General features: G+C 36.3%; 1 protein-coding gene across 1 annotated transcript in view; it reads right to left on the reverse strand.

Annotated features, from left to right (window-relative positions):
- LOC118747349 (formin-J) overlaps positions 1-21,834 on the reverse strand; it is a 125,759-nt gene that overhangs the window by 70,519 nt on the left and 33,406 nt on the right.

Consider the following 21,834-nt stretch of genomic DNA (forward strand, 5'->3'; position numbering starts at 1 on the left):
AAAAAAAAGTTCGCCATACACCCCTGAGCTAAAGAATTTTTACAAAGACAATTTCGAAAAGTTTGGCTGAATGCCCGTTTACATCTTTCGCCATAACTTCTTAATCTTAAAATATGTTATAACAATGTTTTGTCCCGAGGAGAATTTTTTTTGTTCCAAACTTCATTGATCTCAAGAACCCCGTTCTAGTACTTACCCAGCAGATCTCAGTTATTATCATTCTAATGTACCATCCTAATGTCAGTAACTTAAAGCTCACCAAAAATCATTAAACTTTCGCTGAGGAAATATTTTGTATATTGAAGTATAACTATTTAAAAATGACAAAAACAAATTTACCGAAAAGTTTATTTCCGAATGCAGGTTTCACCGAAAACTGTAAAAGACGGTCCCTAGGTTCGGCCAGAATTTTTTTTTTTGAATTTTGCAGTCAAAAATTCTTTAGACTTACGTGCGTCCGGGATTTTTTTTTTTGCTTGTAAGATGGTACGGTCTAATGTACATACGTATGTATATTCGCAATTTATGCTTGCCAAGCCGCGTGTTATCTTTGTGACTTAACACTGTTATTTTTCTTTAATACCAAATATTCTGTGTTTTTTTTTCAATTGGGCTATTCACAAGTGTAACGTAAGTGTCGCATTGTATTAAATATGTCGTTAACTTTTTATAGCCTAAAACATATTTACTTGGTCCGAAAGGTATCATAATAGCCATATAAATACATATTTAGGTTTTTCACTCTTAAAAAATATTTTATTGTGGTTTCGAGTCTGCTAAATAAATATTTAACCGCTAAAAACTTTACGATATAAGACAATACAAGACACGTAAGACACCCTTGTGAATACCCAAAATATGTATTTAGTTTAAAAATAGAACTTTGCGTATCTCTCCCCACTAGTTTTGCCATATTTGTAATTTTATCGAAAAAATCAAAGCACACTTCAGTTGAACTAAAATGAATCGAATGAAGTGCAAGTCTTGGCTGTCATACGGAAGTAGCCAGTCGTAAGTACGTAGGTATGTGTGTACGAATGTATATACGCATGGTTGTGGGTTGAATCCATTGATTAAATCTTTCGATATGCGCTACGCAAATCGACCAAGCATATGTGTTCATGTATGTACATATGTATGTGTGTGTGTATGCATGCAAGTCTCAATGGAACGAAAGTAAAACTTGTACAAATAATTGAAGGACAGCTGAGTGGCAGGTCTGTGCTAACTCTTATAAAAAAAAAATTTCAAATAGCATGGAAAATGGCAAGAATCACAAACTGACGCCACACACATGTGTTTCTACAGTAACGTTAAGAAATTATGCAACAACTCCTTTTGCTGCTATTATACCTATTATATGTATATATTTTTGTATGGTTTGCTTGGTCAGTGCTGTCATTTTCTCAGCCAGTTTTAGCACTCAGTAATGACTGGGAGGCTTCGAGGGACTGCTTCATTAAGCAAGTAGGATATGAGACACCTCTTGGAATTCCTAACTAGTCACTTCCCGAGGCACACGCCCCTGATCCCACCTCCGCAAGTACGGTATATGTAGGTACCCATAGTATAGCTTTCAGCGCTCTATTTAGCTATAAGTTTGGGTGCATTCCCAAGCGTTAAAATATAAAGCATCAGTCTTTTTTATTTTTAAACCGCACTGGAAGATAAAGTCTAAGTTGCGTGTTCACACGAACAAACCAGCTTTTCTTCCAAGAGTGAAAAAGAGTTTCATACCGAATATAAATTTATCACTGCAGTCGTAAGATTTAAATATTGCTGTAATATGGCTTAAGAAACTTTATCAAAACGTGAAAGGAAAAGTATGATCGGAAATCACTCAAAAATTTACTTTCGCGGTGTTCATCGTTTAGTTACTTTATACACAAAATAGTAGAATAAATGGTCCTTGGAGAGTACGGGAGTACGAATAATATAATAGTAGTAAAAAACTCCTATAGTAGTACTTTCGGCAGCACTGTTCTTGATACATATAAGCTACTTGCTACGAAGGAAGTATAAAACTTCGAATTAATGCCGAATTCTCACTAGGCATTGAAATAAAAAATATTCATTTAAATAGTGCCATTGAGCTTCGTATAACGGTTTTGCTTTTAAAGAAACATGGGAAAAGCAACAAAGTGTAAGTGGTAGAAGTTATAGCTGCTATTTCGGAGACCACCAGATCCGCTCATCAGACTTCGTTTGTAAACTTCAGCAGGAATCGAACCCGCATCGTTGATGTGCAAATCCAGCAACGCTACTTGCACACCCGGTAAACTCGTGCTGCTAATCAATTTATTTGTTCAACCTACTATATACTATAAAGTGCAGCTTGACATACAATGAAGTGCGTTTTGCGCAGTAGGTGGGCCACAGACTCCTGCAGGCCCTTGAGGATTGTAGTTCTTTCCACCTACTAGTAGCCATCTTTTTCCAGTGTTGAAAGATGCTGCTCTTGATAAAAAGCCTAATGTTCTCTCAGCACTGTTTTATTTTGCTGCATGTGATGCTTACAGAGGCCACGTGCCTTGATCGCTGCCTGGCTATCCGAGAAAATAGCAATGCTGGTCTCGGCAATCTTCGAGGCTAAAATTATTTTGATGGCAAAGACCTCTGCTTGAAAAACACTGGCTGAAATCGGTAGTTGAATAGAGGTTGGAAGTCAGTTGAAAAAATTCCCACTCCTATGCCACAATCCAATTTTGAGCCATCGGTAAAAATATGTACTTCAAAGCGTTCAGTAAAATTAGGCTTCTTCCACTGTTTTCTTGGCGTAAAATCGTTCCGAAGTTCTTCTTGAAGCGAAGGCCAAATGTAGTCAGATTTTTTGCGAATGGTTGTGTCGTTGGAAGAGAACAAGATACGTACATGCCCGTACGTACGTTCATTCCGAAGTTTTTTTTTCATTTAATACCTAGTGGAAATCGGGCATAAGTACTACTACTCCACTGATTCCTTGGACGCTGCTGCCCTCAAGTTTTCTCATGCGACTTTTTTCTTCTAAATAGTGTCAACCAGTCTGATATTCGAGCCAATTTTTTTGCCTTTTATTACATTTCTGATTACGCTGATTTGTAAGCGGGACGCCAATGATGCTGTCTAGTTTACGAAACGGCTGGCTGGGAATCTAGGCCTATCTATGACCATATGCGAACTACTCTTGGATAAATTATAGTCACGTGCAGTTTCAAGTTTCTTTCTTCTAGGTATGGATCGGACCCGATCAAATGAGCTTCCTAGTGTTCTTCAAGTTTTGACCGACATTGCCTGATTGCAGTCCTTGCATTGAGAATCAGCGTTGGATTTGACCCTTTCCAATCCAACCAACTATTGAAAAACTCTGAACAACATTCATTGGGGAATATAGCAACTCTTGGGTAAGCTCTCTGCAGACATGAAAATAGATCTGCCCAGGGAAAGCCGAATACAAACTTCTTTCGGGAATAAACTAAAAATCAATCTATAATCATAGATAAAAAAAATATGTAGACTCCGACACTTCTCCCCAAAGAAAGGTGATACACTCCAATACCATTTTGGTGTTCTTTGGCCATCTTTGCTAAGGTTGAGAACGCAAAAAATTTAAAGAAGGAAGCTATTGCTTTGTCAGCCGATGAACGAAACCAAGAAAATAAATTTAGGATCTTCTTTAACTCTCGGCAACTTCGTTGACGAAAACAAAGGCGTCCACGAGCACTTCGTCCCCAAGTCAAGAACCTTGTGATTTGTGAGTTATTGTGGCGCTTAACATTATGGGCGACACATATTAGACCAAATTCAAAGAACAGAGGTAGTAGTGTAGATATATATTTTTTTGTTATTTCAGTTGTCTTCATGGCAATCTCAACTATCATAATAATGCATTTTTTCTTACCACAATGTATTTGTCATTATGAATGACTAATATTTTCTCAAAGTTTTGAATGAATCAAAAACTAACATGTGTATAGAAGTATTTATGTTGGTGCACGCTCTTTTCCGCCAAAGTTCTGCTAAGAAGAAAAAACTAAAGGGGGGCTTTTGATCGCTGTGCCCACACAGAAATGGCAAAAACTGAAACCTTAAGTCAATGTCAATTTGAAACAACAGCGCATGAGCAAGTAGCGCTTGGTTCTAACAAAATCACAAAAGCATGTAGTATTTATGTATGTATTTAATTTTTTTTTTTTGCACGCTGTGCCCAGCTTTGAAACAAAAAGAGTGACGTAGAGCATGCTGCATGCTGTGCGCTTTTCGTCGAGTACATACTCCTATTGCCAAACAACACATGTGGCGGCCAGCAGCCTGCAGCCTACAGCGGCCCTCGAATGGGGTCATTATGGCGCGCATGCGTTGAATTGATTCACTGCACTGTGAATGGTGGTGGTATTTACATGAACGTGAACTCGAAACCTAAACGTTAGCAAGATGTAAATATGAATACTGTTTTATATTGCATTGTCGGTTTTTATTTAGCAGGCATAGGCCTTAATGCACAACAACAAATGATATTTGATAAGCGTTTCATATTCATATTCCGGAAAATTATTTGCCTTATTTATTGAGATTTTTTATAAGAATGAATAATAAATTTATGTAAATGAATTAATGTAAGCTTGAATTGAACAGAATTTTCGCTTTAATTACATATCGCAATTCAAGTGAACCTTAATGCAGATTCTACTTAAATACAGATATAAGCCAAAGTTGCACGTTCACGATCGTTCTTTTCAACGTGCTTTTCAACGAGTCATTCGTATCTAAATTTGTAGGAATCCAGAAAAAACTTCGTATACGTTTTTTTTTATTATACACCAAACTCATTGGCGGTTTTCAAGTAGTTTTGTGTGATTAATTTAAAACATCAGCACATTGTTACGAGTATAAACAATATCGATAAATAACCCGATAACAACATCTTTAAATACGTATTTCCATGAAGACGGTATCGATAATAATATATAGAAACCAGGGACCGTAGGTAGCAGTTATTTTTTTTCCAACAGTCAAACTTGGCCAGATATTTTTCGAATATATATATACATACATTTCGAAATAAAAGTCTTTCCGGATAATAAACAAACCGCTTATCTAAATTAAACAAATTTGCTACCAGATGAAAGAGGACTTAAAGAGCGAAGGCTACCACTTCTATTTATATTTTTTTTTTATAATTTATTACAAAAGAAATGCATATACCTGACCTAAGGTTTTTTCTATGGTAATTAAAAAAAATTTCTGCTGGCTTTCCTCATTTAAATATTTCAGTTTTAAAGCTATTTTAGTCCTCTTTCAGCTGATACCAAACTTGTTTAATTGAATTAAGCGGTTTGTTTATTATTAGGAAAGGACTTTTATTTTCGACTTAAAAATATCCGGACAAGTTTAGCTGTTGAAAAAAAGTAACTGTTATTTATGATCCCTGAGATAAATCCATTCTAGTAGCGTGGGTTCCAATGAGGCAACTCCAATTACATGTCGGAGCTGTGGTCGCTCCAAGCGGAGGAGAGGGCGAGATCTACGCTTATCTAGCTTAGGTCAGAAATGTTTTGCTATCCGGCACTTAGGCTCCGCAGACCATCTTATACTTGCTCGTACGATAAAGTAAAGAGTTTGCAGCAAGATAGCGAAATGCCCACATTAAGACCTATACTAATTGTAAACAGCAAGGTTCCTTTCATTGCTAGTTCATCTGTAACACAGTTGCCCGGTATGGCCTGGCACCCATACAACAGTGGTGAGTACGCCTACATTCCATGACAATCTTTGATGTAGATTTGTCACAATCAAGTGCTTTAATAGCTTTCTGGCTAACAGAAAAAATAGTCACCGCCTGCAGACTAATAAGAGAATCGATCAGCCATCTTGCAGCATCGTTGATTGCTCTAAGTTCAGCCTGAAAAACGCTACAGAGATCTGGCAGACGAAAACTAAGGCTAAGTGAGTGTGCCTGTGAGTATACCCCACTTCCTACCATCAGATCCAACTTGGATCCATCAGTGTAGATGTCCGTGTCCGTCGGCGGCATTTTTACGCCTGCAGGGATCCGGGGCTATATTATTTAAATGCATATTCTGGTTCGTTAGTAGCCTACTGAGTCAAAGTCGTTCGGCGTACGAATGAACAGTTAAGGGGATAAAACTGACGACCACAGCAGAGCTCCGTGCTCAGGTAAGTGCTCCGTTACTCCCTGAGGTGGACAGGTATTCAGGAGGTGCCATTAGAATGCAGTCGGAAAGCTCCCTGACTGCAAACCATCCAGTAGGCACTGTGACGCATCGCACCCTGGATTAGGGGGAGAGGTTAGAATCGACACCCTCCGGGTATGGATCCATAGTGTTCTGTGGAAATAGGACCACCTCTTCAAGACTGCGATAAGGCGCACTACAGTCCACTCTTTGGTTCCACACGGGTTGGTTGCCCCATTTCGCACAAAGTTTTTCGCAGAGTGCAAAAAGGGGATCCAAGAGTCAGGTTAAATTATAATCGTGCGACTGTAAATGAATATCCAGAAGAACAACTACACTGGATTCGAACTAATAGTATCTTCAAAGAAAAAAAAACGGAACCACAGTTTTTTCAACATATCTTTTTTATTTTAAAATGTTCGGTTTATTCAGAAATAAAGTTAATCGAGTCTTTCAATTTGGACTTAGGTTGAAGCATGGACTGTCAATGTCTCAAAAAATACCTTTGCGCTGAGGTAATTTGTTTTTAACTTCTCTTAAAAACTATAGTAAATAAAAAAAAATAAATAAAATGTTTTGTTCGTGTAAATATTTATTCTCGTCACATAAGCTAATTTATCACATTGTACAATTTTTATTAGCACAAGTTGCTTTTGTTATTGCAAATTGCAATGAAGCTGTTCGAAAACTCAGCATTGCTTTGTTAATGAAGTATGCAATTCGCAGCAGCAGCAGCAAAAACAACAAATGCAACGCTGTGGTTTTCATTGTGGAAATAATTAGCGGTGCATTCGCGTTACAGCACATTTAATTGTGAATGTTTTTTTTTTAACAATAATAATTTCTAGTAATCAATATAAAATACTAAATAATTGATTTAATTAAGCATGAACATTTTGTGGTTTGAGCGAGAAGGCGAAGAAACGAAAAAAAAAAAAAATAATAAAATAAAAGCACAAGCGTGTGTCTGAATGAATTTTACTTGTCGCGTATGCTGCTGCTAAGTAAGTGGGTTTAACGCTAATTTGTCATTTCATTCAACAATTAATAACTTAATTAAGCCGCAATGTGAATGTGGTAATGTAGGTATGTATGTACAAATGTGTAAATTGGCAATCGAATTTGCGTATGCCCATTTCATGGCAATTTTCGTAAACAAAACACTTTTAAGTGCTCAAATCAAAGTCAAGAGTTCATGACTAGTAGTTTGTTGTAGGCCTCAACGGCACGCAGTTAACCATCCGCATAAGTGCATGCGTGAAAAATTCGAATAACGCAAAGAAATATTAAAAATATTGACTTAACATTTTAAACGGTAACGCAATTTGTGTGCTTGTTGCTAGTTTTTTGTTGATTTAGCGCCTCTATACTGCAGCAGTAACAAACTTAAACTTCTACCGGTTAAGGCTTCAAATACAATGGCAATGCTACTACCAATCACTACAACAACAATAGCATTAAAGTTTTAAGGTTTTAAACATTCATGCTGTCAGAGTTCAGTGCACTTTAATTACCAGCTCAAACACCGCAATTTGCACTTGACATTTTGACCACTCGACGCCATCGTTAGCCAACAAACTACGTATGTATGTATGTATGTATGTACATATGTTTGAATGAAGGTTTGTAGCGCAGCATATTCCAATTGCCACACTGACCTTAACTTTGAATTGTCAAATTACCCACTATATGCGTGATATATCATCGGCCTAGTAAATGTCAGAATAACCAAAAAAAAAAAATATTTAGATTCGTGTTTTCTTTTGTAGCAATTACCCACTTGTGCACTTTTGCATAATTAATTCGCTTAAAGTAGGAAATACTTATGCAAAATTAACACTGTTCAAATTTAACGAGAACTTGTTTCGAACAGTCAAAGTATATGATTTTAATCGGTTACTAACTGTTTTTTAAATAACACAGAAAGGAATACCGTTTATAGCAATAAGAAACTACTTAAATCTCTAACCGGAGTAAAATGGATTTTTACAATTGAATAAATCGCGTTTTCACTTAAATATGTATATATATATGGAAATATACAAGTAATTTTTAAGCAAAAAACAAAACCCACTTCAATTCTCATATAAAAATTTAAGATTATCGTTAATTTCTTCATGATCGTATCGTATTTGAATCAAAATAATATTGGACTACCTGTGAGGTAACATCTTTCATTTAAAAAAATAATTATAGAATCGGTTAATGTGGGCCAACGATATGCCCAAAATAAAAAATATTCCGACGAAATAAAAAAATTTATATTAATTTTAAATCTCAATATTGAAAAACTTTCCACTGCAAAACTTCGAAATCATCGGCTACTGTGACAATCCTTTTAGATCGAGACTATAGACTAGTGAATTTTAGGGATGGAAAAGTCGACTCTGACTTTAGTCAGAAATCGACTTATTGTTGAAAAAACTTAGCTTTTGAAATCGAGTTCAATCGCCTCAATTCAACTTGAATCGACTTTCCCTCGATGACTTTTCGACTTTTGTCTACTAAGTATCTATAAGTTTTGACCTCCTACTAGTGAACCCGCATGGCGTTAAAACGCTCAAAATTGAATTTCCAAATGTTAGTCAGAGTTGTAAGAGATCCAAGTGCCATATTTCATCAAAACCGTTCAGCCCATTTCTGAGTGAAGAGCAGTCTCGCATAGTGCATTTTTTTATTTCCATCGAATTTCAAATCACCATGTACCGATGAAAAAAGTTCTGAATTAAAAAAATAAAACTTTTTCATACATCTACAGGCTAAGGTCTCTAGTTTGACCCCTCATTTTTGAAATTCCTTTTTAAAAGTATTCTCAAACTAAAATCTTCTTAAATCTCTTTCGTCTGACATTGTGATACACTTGTATTTCAATAAACTGATGAACTAATTCGAATTTGCTTGTTCGAACAAATGGCAACCCTCCTTAGTAAAGGTCAGGAATAAATCACTTTTAAACCCATTTCGATTTATAACCATATTTTAATAATTCATCCAACTTACTGAATAATTCGAATGTAGCTTTTTAAACACATGGGAGCTTTCTTCAAACATTCGAAATGTTCAAACTAAAGATTTCTTAACGTTCTTTCGTTTGACTACAGTATTTTTACTTTTTGAATTAGTTAATTGAGTTAGACCTTTCAAACAGGTGGCAGCCCTCTTCAAAAGTATTTTCAAGCTTAATCATTGTTAACTCTCCTTAGCCGGACACTGCGATACATATTTTAATTAACTGATGAATTAAGTGGAACTGTAATTTTCAAAGATGATGCAGCCCCGCCAAATATAGTTCAAAAATAAATATTTTGCAAACCCCCTTCGATTGATACCCACATTTCATTTAGTCATTTAACTTATAAAATAATTTGAGCCCTCTTCCCTCACCCTCTTCCAACACCTCAAAAATAATCTTCAAACTAAAGATTTCTTAACACTCCTTCGTTTGACATCCATATTTTGATTTTTAGTATAACTTGTGTATAGATAAACTAAATTCGACATTTCAAGCAGGCGGCATCCCTCTTAAAAATATTTTCAAACTGCTACTTTCTGAAACCCGGTTCGTTTGGCACCAATATGGTGATACATATTTCTCTTACCTAATATGATTTTTTAAACAGGTGGCAACCCTCCTATAGTTCAGCTATGAAATAAAGCTTTTCACAACCACTTCGGTTGATACCCATTTTGTAATATTTGATTTTTCTTTTTAAATAATTTGAATATAATTTTTTTAAAGGTGGCAACTTTTTTCAAAAAAGTAAATCCATATTGCACATCTGCAGTTCAAGCCTTTTAATTTGACTCCTCATTTAGGAAAATCGAACGAACGGTGCGGTTATTATGGCATTGCTTATTAAACTATTATTAAGTGGCAACGCTGTTCGAAAAAATAAAACCAGTTTACACATTTCCAGGTCAGGCGCTTTAATTTGATACCCCATTTTTGAAAATCGAGCGAACGGTGCAGATCTTTTTCTTGAACAGAAAATCTCTTCGCGTATTATATATAGAGATTATATATATAGATGATTAATCGAAAACCCGAAAATCGATTCTGAAGTCAAGAATTTGATAACGAGTGTTACGGCGCCAGTAGCTTCTAGCAAAAGGTCTTTCAGTGCTTAATGGAGAATGAAAAATGGCCTCCGTAACGAAAACTTTCCTTCGTGTTTATAAAGAAGGAACTGAATGCTTAGATTTGTGAAAAATAATGAAACCTCGGTTTTTACATTTTCCGAATTGTGAAGATTATAATGTATTAGTATTCAATACTTTACTGATTCTTAAGGACATGTAGACCAATATACTTTACATTTACATATATCTATATGGATGTTCTAGTTGTTTACGCCACAGCTTAGGTATCCAGGAGTTAGGGCCTCGTCCAAAATTAGACCTGTAACGAGACATACCTCTCACCAATATTTGTTTTTCCCAGTTCATTTATTTAAATATTCTGGACTATATTTGGAGAAGAATTTCAGGTATTTGATTACACTAGTTAAATTTCCAGCTTTGTTAATTCGGACTGAGCTACTCAGACGTGGACTTTAAGTCCATTGACGGCTCAAGGCCCAACAACGAGGTTGACCGGATGATTTACTAAAAACAGCTTTCCCAAAATGACTGATTTAACGTTTAGACCAAAAACGTCTATCCAACCTAGCTGCATTATTTGCGTCAGCTTCCCTTAATATTTGAATTAACTTTTTGATTGGAATTAAATTTAAGAATGACGTGTGATTAAATTTCGTACACTAGTTAGAATTGACATAAAAGTTTTAAGTGTCCATTAAAATATTAATTAAGCTACAAATAAGCTTTAAAACTTGGCTCATGACATACTCACAGAGTTTCTTCTTGCCGCTTGAAATTCTATTCGGAATCTGTCAACTGTTGTTGTGCAATTTGATATAGCCACAACTCGCTCGCTAGTTTAAATTGTGGGTACACATGTATGCACATTAGGGTGGTCAAAAAAAAAGAGTATATATATATATTTCGATCGGAAAAATTTGCTTCCCTTCAGTACCTAATTATTTATTTAACCGTTTTCTAATATTAACTATTTTTATAGGACCCCTAAAAACTAAAAAAAAAAAAAATTAAGTGAGGGACCCATAAAAAATGGCTTGTTAAAAAAAAATACAGAAAAGCCATTGGGTATATTCTGAAGAGAAACAAAGCTTTCCGATCGAAAAATATTGGTTTTCAAGGATTCTATACCATTTCTACAAAAATACATGAACCTATAAATATTTTTTGTTTAAAAAAAAAAACAGGCTTACAATTTGTTTCGATATAGAACAATGCTCGGGGTTAAGAGCATTAATATTCCGACTTTACGTTTTCACATGCATTTTTGGACCACCATAATATATGTACATACAAATATGAACAAAGGTACACATCTACACCTCAGCTAACTTGTTTTGCCTTAAACTGCACTTTGTAGCTAACAGTTTGCAGTTTTGTTGCCTGTATTAACTTTTTTGTTGTTATTGAAGCAACCATTTTTTATGCGCAGCAATTCGCAGTTACTAGGAGAGGACGAAAAGTTCCCACAACGGAGGAGTTGAATAGAGAATTTTTTAACTTGCTTTACTTGGTCAAATTGGTTTCCCATCGTGTCCAAAAAAATTTAAGCTTAAAGTACCGCTCCCAAAAATATGTTAGTTACAACATCAGGGTAGACCAATAGTTTTTTCAGTACGTATTGCGAGATTCGCTAGTTTCATAAAAAATTGCCAGGAGGTAGCCATTTGAATAGCATTTTTGGATCAAAAATATAAAAAGCATACAAATTATGAAGGGTAAATGAATTGCCTTTATTTTGACATCATCAATTTTTGTATCGGTTATGTAGTTCATAAGATCATTAATATTTTCAGAAATCAAAAAATTTTAATTCAACCTATGTATATCTTCCTTATATTTTTCCGCCAAATAAATCAGTCGGAGAGGTCCTATCGAGTCACATTTTTAGTTTTTGCATAATCAAATGGTTCTTATTCTAGACATAAGTTGGTTGTGAACAATATATTTTTTTTTAACGTCTGGCAACACGTTCATACACGCACTTCAGATAACAGCTGTTTATGGTTATGGCGGAAAACCACAATTCAATTGATGTCCAGGGCTGAGTATATCCGGACGAAATACTTAACGGTGGTACCGGAGGGGATCGGTACGAGGTTAAGTTCGGGTTAAAGTCCTACGCTGAAGGGCATGGACTTTCGGAAGCTTCCTCCTCGTAAATATGTAATAAAAAAAAAAAAAAACATTCGGGGAACCTTTTTACCTGCCCTCGTATTTTACACATACATATGCATAGCGCTTTTTTTTTAATGCGAATCCAGGTGAAGTTTAGTTGAGAGAGATGTGTATACATACATATTTACTTAAAGCTGCAATGAAGATGAAAAATAAATGCACAATTCTTTACGTAGATCTAAATATTAATATGCGCTTATATAAATACATATGTACATACATAAATACGAGTATGTTTGTTTGTGTGTATAAAAGAGTACTTAGATGCATGTGTGCATACGGTTGCGAAGGCAAGTTGAACTTACATAAAAGGCATCTTGTATTTTATAATTTCAATGTCAAGCAACAGACGTAAGTCCAGTGAGTAATAGATACTACACGCGAGTAAGAGCGTTAAGACTTATGTAAGCACTCGTAGATATGTACAAACATATATACATAAGTGAACGAAATGATGCTGTGGTAAATTGCCTGCACCTGCTGACTGTTGTCGCCGCTGTCTTATTTGTGACAAATAAAAATCTACTTATTTTTATAATTTAACGTAGGTGCTGCTAGAATTTTTGGTGCTATAAAATCTGTATTTATAACAGGTTTGTGTTTTCAATACGCCTCTACGATTACTATGGTTATCTAAGCATATAAAAAGTATGACGAACCCACAAGAAGTAGTAAAACACTCGTACATATATGTATGTATGTAAGTAGGAAGCTGCTAAAGCGTCAAAATTAGCTTTTGTTGCCTCATAGTAAATTACGATATTTCCAGCTGAGTAAGTCTTATCATCGAGACACTACTTATTTGATGGCACAGCTATACATACATATTCACGTTGGAAATAAAAGATTCAATGTTGCACTTTAGTTGCCAACTCACCGATCAAGTGATCTTTCAGCAATGCGCGCTGACCGACTATGTGAACTTCTCAGGTTGCCTCATATCTACCTACTTAGCCTCAGTCTCAGGTTGCGTCACATACATAAGTAGGTATCTTCTTATTACATACATATATACAAAGGTTATGCCAACCACGCTACTGCATGCTGGGTTGCCACTTTGCTAAATTATTACCAAAATTGGTAGAACAAATTACGGTTGGTATAAATGTAAATTTTTTTTTCATTTAGGTAGATTTTTGTTAAAGTATTTTGTTCGAAAAACAAATAGAACTTTTCGTTTTCGCTTTATTGTTCGTAATTAACTCTATATCGAGCCCTAACCGTCCAAAATATGTAAGTGACATTTTTTCAAAATTTTCTTTTTGATGCAGAAATGTTCCCGGAGCATTAATATATATATATATATATATATATATGTATATCGATTAAAGGCGAACATATCGTGCTCTATTCAAAACTCATTTTACTCGAATTCTGAGGAGCGTTTGATTGCCTAAATGTTTTGAATGATTCTTAAATAAAAAGAAAAAAATTAACAGGTATGTAATTACACATTGTGATTGTTCGCAATTTTTTTTTTAAATCAACGGGAATTTTTAGCTGCACATTGTTGGGTATACTAAAGTTCCATGGGCATACCCAAACATTTTCCAAAATTTCAGAGAAAAAAGTTCGAAATTTAGAGGAAATATTTTGGAACTTTTCTAAACTTTGTATATAGCTTGAATCCTTGATTTTTATGGGCTTGATTAAGGCGCAAACAATATTCTTATACAAAAAAAGTTTACTTGAAAAACATTGTGAATACAGTGACTCAAAAAATCATCAAGCGGTTTTTTGAGTCACTGTATTTTTCCCCAGTTGAAGGGTTTTCAATTGACGAAGTTTCATTTTTGCCTTTGCTTCATCACTTTCGCTTTGGTTTAGTTAAATAAAAAAGTGCCTTAATGAAAAATTTTAATTTTTATTGAAATATCTAAAACAGTGTAGACATTTTCCAGATTTGGTAGATTTTTTTTGTCGCAACCCTGGCTGCATGACCAACTTTTCGCGCTATTACCTACATACATACATATATGCATAGTAAATACTTGACTCGGCCTGAGCTGCCATTCACGATATTTCAATTAATTTGCGCGATTATGTCCTGCAGCCATACATATTTCTGTTGTATCCGCAGTTTTGTCCGGTACGGTACCCTTTGATTATGCTTCATTAACTTCTTCGTATGCGATCGCAATTGCAACAATCCAATTGTCTGTTTGACTTATGGCAACAAATTGTAGACACTGCAGGAAGGTGTTGAAGCTGGTGCTATGTATGCAGGTATTTATTAGTGAGGGTGTATACATATATTGAATTTAGTGTGCGATTACAATTTGCTATTTACAACAGCATTGCTTGCGAGCATCGTAAATCAATGTCTGTGATAATTTCATGTAAGAGCGCAACGAATTGCATTTTATCGATTTTGATTTATTGTACTACTTTAACTACCTATGTAATGTATATATGTATGTTTAAATGAGTATATGTATGTGTGGATACCAGATATGTTCAATGCACGTGAATATTGCAGTTCAATGAGTCAAGGAACTTAAGAGCCGCTAAAAGAATGTTTCTTGAAAGTAAAGATTTACGATGACTCCTATACATTCATTTACTTAATATGTATCAGTTAATCTCATAAGCTATATGTATATTTGCATAGGTAAGTTTAGATTGAAGTGACAGCGTGGCATAGTTTCCAACAACAAAGGGATACCCGCAAGAGGGTGTATGGTTATTCAGCGGTGTTGTAACACTAGAACTTCTGATGGATGTCCACTTACCTGGGTGTGGTCTTTGTGGCAGAAGCAAGGCAGCCTAGTCGACAGAATTTTCACTGAGGATAAAGTCGCTTGGACTATCAGATCCTTCCACCCCTATACATAAATATGGGGTCCGGTTGGAATTATACGACCCAAGCCACAATAACTCGACTATTTACAGAGCTAGCGCCCTACTTAGTTATATGTGAAAGCCATAAAGGTATGCGGGTAAGTGTGGTATTGATTCCTAAAGCAGGGAAGACAGGCCATAGCACTGCAAAAGACTTTGAATCCATCAATATCACTCAAGATAAGGAAGATACTGTTGAATCTGCGGGCCTTACTTCTGAAAAGTTCAGCGAGGCCCAACATGCTTACCGCAAAGGTAGATCAGTTCAAACAGACCTTCTCAAATTTTGTTGGGAGTACATAGCATAAGTTATACCACGGCTAATATGCGTGGAAGCCTTTTTGGACGTGGAAGTCGCTTTGGCAATATTAGTTTGACATCCATATACGCATCCACGGTCGCCGTAGAACATGTCCCACTGATCACTCTCTGCATCGACAATATGTTGGGTACCAAAAGCATCAATGGCTCCACACGCGGTAGCCCTCAAGGTGGATTTTATCTGCCCTCCTGTGGAAGCTGGTTCTAAACGAATTCCTGCGTCGCACATTGAATGTCCCTGAAGTCGCTGCGTATGCAGATGATATTCTACCATCTGCAATTAACCTGGCAAGGTAGGATGAAAGGAGCGGCCTAGGGATTAACTCCCCCAAAACCGAATTTGTTTTGTTCACCTTGCGATATAAGGTAGACAAATTTCGAGCTCCGTCACTCAATGGCATGAATCTTAAATTCTCAAAAGAGGAAACGTTTTTAGGGGTTATTCGTGACTCTATACTCTCATAGAAAAGGAATATAGAAAGAGCGGAGAAAGAAGCATATCTTTACACAATGGCAGTAGTCTACTCAACGTCCTAGGTGGAGATAGGGACACTCCTGAATATTCTTCCTCAAAAACGCCGCAGCTAAAAGGGCTTTATGACACAGGGCGTCTAAAAGGCCGCGAACAACTTGCAAGGGTCACTTCACCATCCCCGACAGAATGGAGCTGAATGCACTAGTTATGATTACCAGGTCGCGGAAACTAACTTCGATCGAAACTTCGAACCCTATTTTCCCGAAAGAAGTGATAGGGAGTTTAATACGACGAAATCCCGATTTTCGCGGTCGGCTCCGAAATAAACATTGGCACACGATCTGTTGTCTGCTGCCAGAAAATATCCCTGAGAGAGGCTAAGATTATGAAAATGACATGGCGGCGAAGCTGGTCAGCATGATTGACCTAGCTCCATCAAAATTTACCTTCATTGTTGACAGCCAAGCTGCCATCAAAGTCCTAGGGTCGCCAAGGACTAATTCGATATGCGTTAAGGAATGCTTGTAGGGATCCTTGTGGGGGTGACCCTCGGGACTAGTTCGGGTTCATTTCGCAAACTGGTTTAAAACTATTTCAGACCAATTCGGGATAGTTCACGACTATTTCAGGACCATTTCGGGCCTAGTTTGGTATCATCTCGGGACTAATAAGGGACCATTTCGCAACTATTTAAGGACTTGTTCAAGATCCTTTCGGGATAAGTTCACGACTTTTTCAGGGATAATTGCGGGGTACTTCGAAACTAGTCAGGAAAGTACCCTGAAATAGTCCTGAACTATTCCAGAAGGGGTTGTGTACAGATCCCGACAAAATGTAATGATATCAATTTTTAATTCCCAACTTAACCTATTTATGTATGTATGTTTACTAGGGTGGTCCAAAAATGTATGTGAAGAAGTAAAGTCACAATTTTTATTCTCTCATCCCCTATGACTGTTCTATACCGAAAAAATATACCCCTATATTTTATTTAACTATCTTTTTTCAGTATTGAACAATCCGAGGGGGTAAGAGCATTAAAAAACCGACTTTACTTTTTTGGACCCCCTAATGTTTACATATCAAATTTCATGAGTACCTCACGCATTTCAGTTTGTTCAATCTAAGCTCGTACTAAGCTCTAAACATACATAAACGCTCTTCTTAATTTAGGCTGTAATCGCTTAAGTGATTTTTTCGAGTTCAACATGGTAAGCCATCCGTTTTTTCTTCTTCTCCTTGCTAGCCACCGTAAATTAAAAAACACCAAGTGAAGTATTGCTATATTAACTCGGATCAAATAATTACCTAATAAATAATTACAATTTTTTATGCTCCTTAAAAATACAGTTCGAATTTAAAATAAGTGTGAAAGAGTGTCAGCTGGGACACATAACAAATTTGCTAAAGAGAGCATAAATAACAATAATAAACCTCTTTTCAAGTACATACATATGTCAGTATGTAATGTACATAAATATTTACATTCAAAACAAATCGTGGACATAACCGCTTAAACCAATAAAGAATTGGGACAAAGCCCACAGTTGGTACCAACAGCCAAAAGACATGGCAGAGGACAGGTAGAAACAGTTGCAATGCGCCAGCGCCAAAAATGGCATAGAAGAAGGCTGAAAAAGAATTTGGTGTTACGCTTTGACAGCAGTTCTGTTATGAGAATAACCGTTAGCAATCAAATAAGTACGTAGATGACAATTTGGTTTTGTACCGACTCAATCAGAACCGCAAATCGCATAACAGATTAAGGCAACTAAGCGTTTGTGGTTGTGTTTGCGGTTGAGCGGCGGAAATCCGCGGACGTGCGTTAATTTTTGAAAAACGTAGCGCACCTTGTGCCGGTAAATACTATTACATGAATGCACACATATCTACATATGTATTTGTTTATTGGCGCAGGTAAATTTTGTAAACGTGATTTGTCGTTTGTTTTGACGTTACTGCGCGCTGCGGTGACGTTGGTGACATTGCTTACGAGTGTTGTGGTTATTAAATTGTAGCTGATTGATAGGGTGCCGTCGTCCCCCATTCACGTTGTGACGCATGCGCATTTCTACATTTTCGGTGCGGCCTTCTCTCTGGATTGCCTTTTGAGTTGCATATTTTTTTACCATTCAAAAGAAATGTAGTGGACAACAATTTTTGTTTGCCTTTTTTGTGCAGAGTGGTTGCTTAGACGTAAAAGGGCATCAGGCAATAACTCATCGGGGTCACTTTACATACTCGTATCTACTTTAAAACAATTGTGGAATAATTAATTGAATATTGGCAAAACATGTTTTGTTTTTGTTTTCTTTTCAATAAGAACCTCCTAGTTAGTGTTGGAGTTAAGGGCATTACGCATTTTTGTTAATTAAAACAATTATGAGCTAGGCGTTCAATGGGCTCGTTTTGGTTGTCATAAAATAATAAAGTAGAGGCCAAGGCGACAATCTGTCATCGGCAATTTTAAAGTTTTTCTTTCGAAATTTTAATAGGATGCTAAAATTCCAGCGAGTTTTTAATTTAACGGCTAAATAAACTTGACAAATTGTTGGACTTTTAAATCAATTCGATTGTGCACTGAAGCAGTTGAGCATTTGATGAATTTATAACCTTCTCTTGACATTTTACAATTGTTGCGTTGAGCATTTTCTAGCACAAAAAAAAAATTGGAGAGTTATACTTTCTTTTGCCAAAACGTCCTGTTTTTTAGGAAATAAAATTATAATATAATTTAAATGAACAGTATCAAACTTAGTCCCCATATTCGTGCTGTCCTGATTAAGCTAAATGATAATTCCGTAAGAAAGGTAAAGAAGGGCCTACCTAAACAGCCTGCTCTCCTCTTGGCCAAAGCTGGGCAACTGCAGAAGAAGTGCTCTACGGTTTCTTCCTCTTCCTCATCTCTGCAAGTTCTGCAATATTCGTGGGAGAATATTCCTAGTCTTGAACAGTGCCTGCCTAATAGCCAATGACCGGTTACACAAGCCGTGGCCTTCGCAATATCCTTTCTTGAGCGGCTGAATAACTCCTTCCTTTTTCTTATCTATTTGTGGCCAAAGCAGCTTGGTTATTCTACAAGTGCCCTCCTCTAGCCATAACCTGTTGGCCTCTTGGATCATGCTATTTGAAAGTTCTAATTTGCAGGTTGCCACGGGTATCCCAATAGTGCACCTGTTTTCTCATAGGAATACATTGGTACCTTTCCTGGCTAGCTCATCGGCCCTGCAGTTTCCTTCAATATCTCTGTGTCCCGGAACTCATATGAGGCTGACTTTGCTTTGAATACAGCGCTAATATCGTTTAGAGCTGCGAGGTATTCCTGCGCAGCCTTCGATCTCAGCATTACCATGTACATTGATTTAATGGCCGCCTGGCTATCCGAGAAAATATTAATCGTGGTCTTCGTTACGGCATGCGTACTAAGGTAAACAGCCACCTCCTTTATAGCTAAAACTTCTGCCTGATAAAAACTGCAGTGGTCCGGAATTCGGACCGATAGTTCCAATCCTACTTCCCTAGAGATAATTCCGTAGCCAACCCAATTGTCTAGCTTGGATCTATCTGTGTAAAAATTCAATTCTTCCCGAAAGATTACCAGCCAAGACAACTCGTGGCCCTTTACCATATACGTGAACACTTTTGCGGGCTTTTTGTTCCATTTTACTATTGGATTAAGTATTATACCACCTAGGCGAACGAGTCTACGTCTAGCGAAAGCAAAATATTCACAAAGAATGTTTTCTGAAGTTTTTTTCATCCAGCTCACAGAAACGGCAGACGCTCATGTCTGAAAGATTAATCTTACTGAAGTGATAACGAAGGGATCCGTGAAATATTTAGTGAAAGATCGAAGCTCCTCCATGCCTAAATTTATGAGCTGTTTTTGAAGGATCCTCGAAAGAGATATCGACGATTCTGCTTCCCGCTACCAATCAAAGTCAAAGAACATATGTATGTACATGTGTAGAAAGCTAAGAAGGTACCTTCTGGTCCGTTCCTCTAACAAAGCTCTTCCTTCTAGTCGATATTTGCCACTTGGCAATGTTTAAACGGAGATCGCATAAAGTGAAATAAGCTGGCAAGTTCTGCAATTCACTTTCGAGTGAATTTCAACCAAAGTTGCTTTGAATTCAAATTGAATGGGGTTGAAACTCACTCGGAAAGAAACCTCGCTGTATTAGTAAACTGATGAGCGTACCCAATAGAGACAACGAATTCGCCTCAAATTCGAGACGAGCTCCTTTTCTCTGGAGAGTCACCTATCATTAGCGGATTGAGTATATTACTAATTTTCCGAATCGATGGCGATTCAAGAATTTTTTAATTTTCGAATCGTTGGCGTTTCGAGAATTGGTGATTTTTCGAATCGCTGGCCACCCGAGTTTTAAGCTCGCTGGCGATTTAAGGTTGTAATTTTTTCGACTCTAGTTTTATAGAATTTTGTGTTCTGGCTATCAGAAATTAACTTCATAATTATAAATAGTTTAAAAGGTTAAAGATGTGCAAAAATTATGAGTTATTAATCAATTTATTATAAATGCAAATCCGTAAAAAATCTCACTTTGCAGCTCAAATATATTACAGAATTGTACAATCAAGTCTGAATGGAAGCTTATAAAAAGAAAATGAATTTAAAGTAGATTTAATTGAAGGCACAAAATTTGAAAGCAACGATTGCCAATTTTTATAAAATAGATCAATGTTACCCAGTACAATTCTATCAGTTTAAAAAGGTTTGGAGTACTAAAAAATTAGTTATGTGAGAACTGCTTTTTAGCATAAATATGCAACATCCTACTGAGCTCACCAAACCTCAAACTTGTCTATTATCCTAACGAAATTTTCTGAAATAAAGTGTTATTAGATATGAAACGAAATTCATTTTTATCAATGCGTGCACATGTACGCTGCTAAAGATATGTAAAAATATGTAGTCTCCATCTCGATATCTAATAATCACAGATCTAATTGATCACTTGCTCGGCCATGCCATAAATTTATTTTGTATTCAAATTGATTTTAATTGAATTGTGTCTTTTTGTTTCACTTCATTTCAGTTGTTTGCCACTGTCTAGGACGGCCGAGTTACATTCATTTAGTAGATACATAGCTTTCGCTTCCTGTTTGATACACTTGTGTGTGGGATATGCGTACTGAGCTCTAAGCTTTGCCACTTGTGACTCCCTCAATGAAATGTCGCTGAGATTCTCCTTAACCGCTTTGCTCTCAATAAGAATGTCTGTTGGCATTTTGGCTTCTATGCATAATTTTCAATAAATTTCAATGTACATAGTTGAAAAATTAGATGCAAAGGAATTTTTCTGGTTCAAGTACTCGCTTATTTATGGGCATAGCAAATAGATTTCGATTTAGTACATATTCATTTTGGTGAGGAAAAACATACCTAGGTTCTATTAAGTTAAGCATGGAACTTGTAGCACCAAATTTTTGGTAGTTTTTTACGTAACTGATGCTGAAGTAAATATTTGTTTTTTTTTATGTTAGTTTTTGAATTATTTATGTATGTATGCTCGTGGACGCTCAATGCTTATAATCTCCATGCAACGCATATGCACATACTACAAAAGAGTTTAATAAGGTAAAGTGCTACTTCCGGTATTTTGAGGCACGAAATTGCATTTCCACTGTTGCATTTATGGATAGTCGTTTATGAGCAGACACACATATGTATGTATGTATTCATATTCACGAATTTGTAAAATGAGTAAGCAGAAGACTCCGTTTTTT

This window comes from Rhagoletis pomonella, unplaced genomic scaffold (assembly GCF_013731165.1).
Source record: "Rhagoletis pomonella isolate Grant_MI unplaced genomic scaffold, Rhpom_1.0 Rhpom_scaffold_00011, whole genome shotgun sequence".
Lineage (NCBI taxonomy): Eukaryota > Metazoa > Arthropoda > Insecta > Diptera > Tephritidae > Rhagoletis > Rhagoletis pomonella.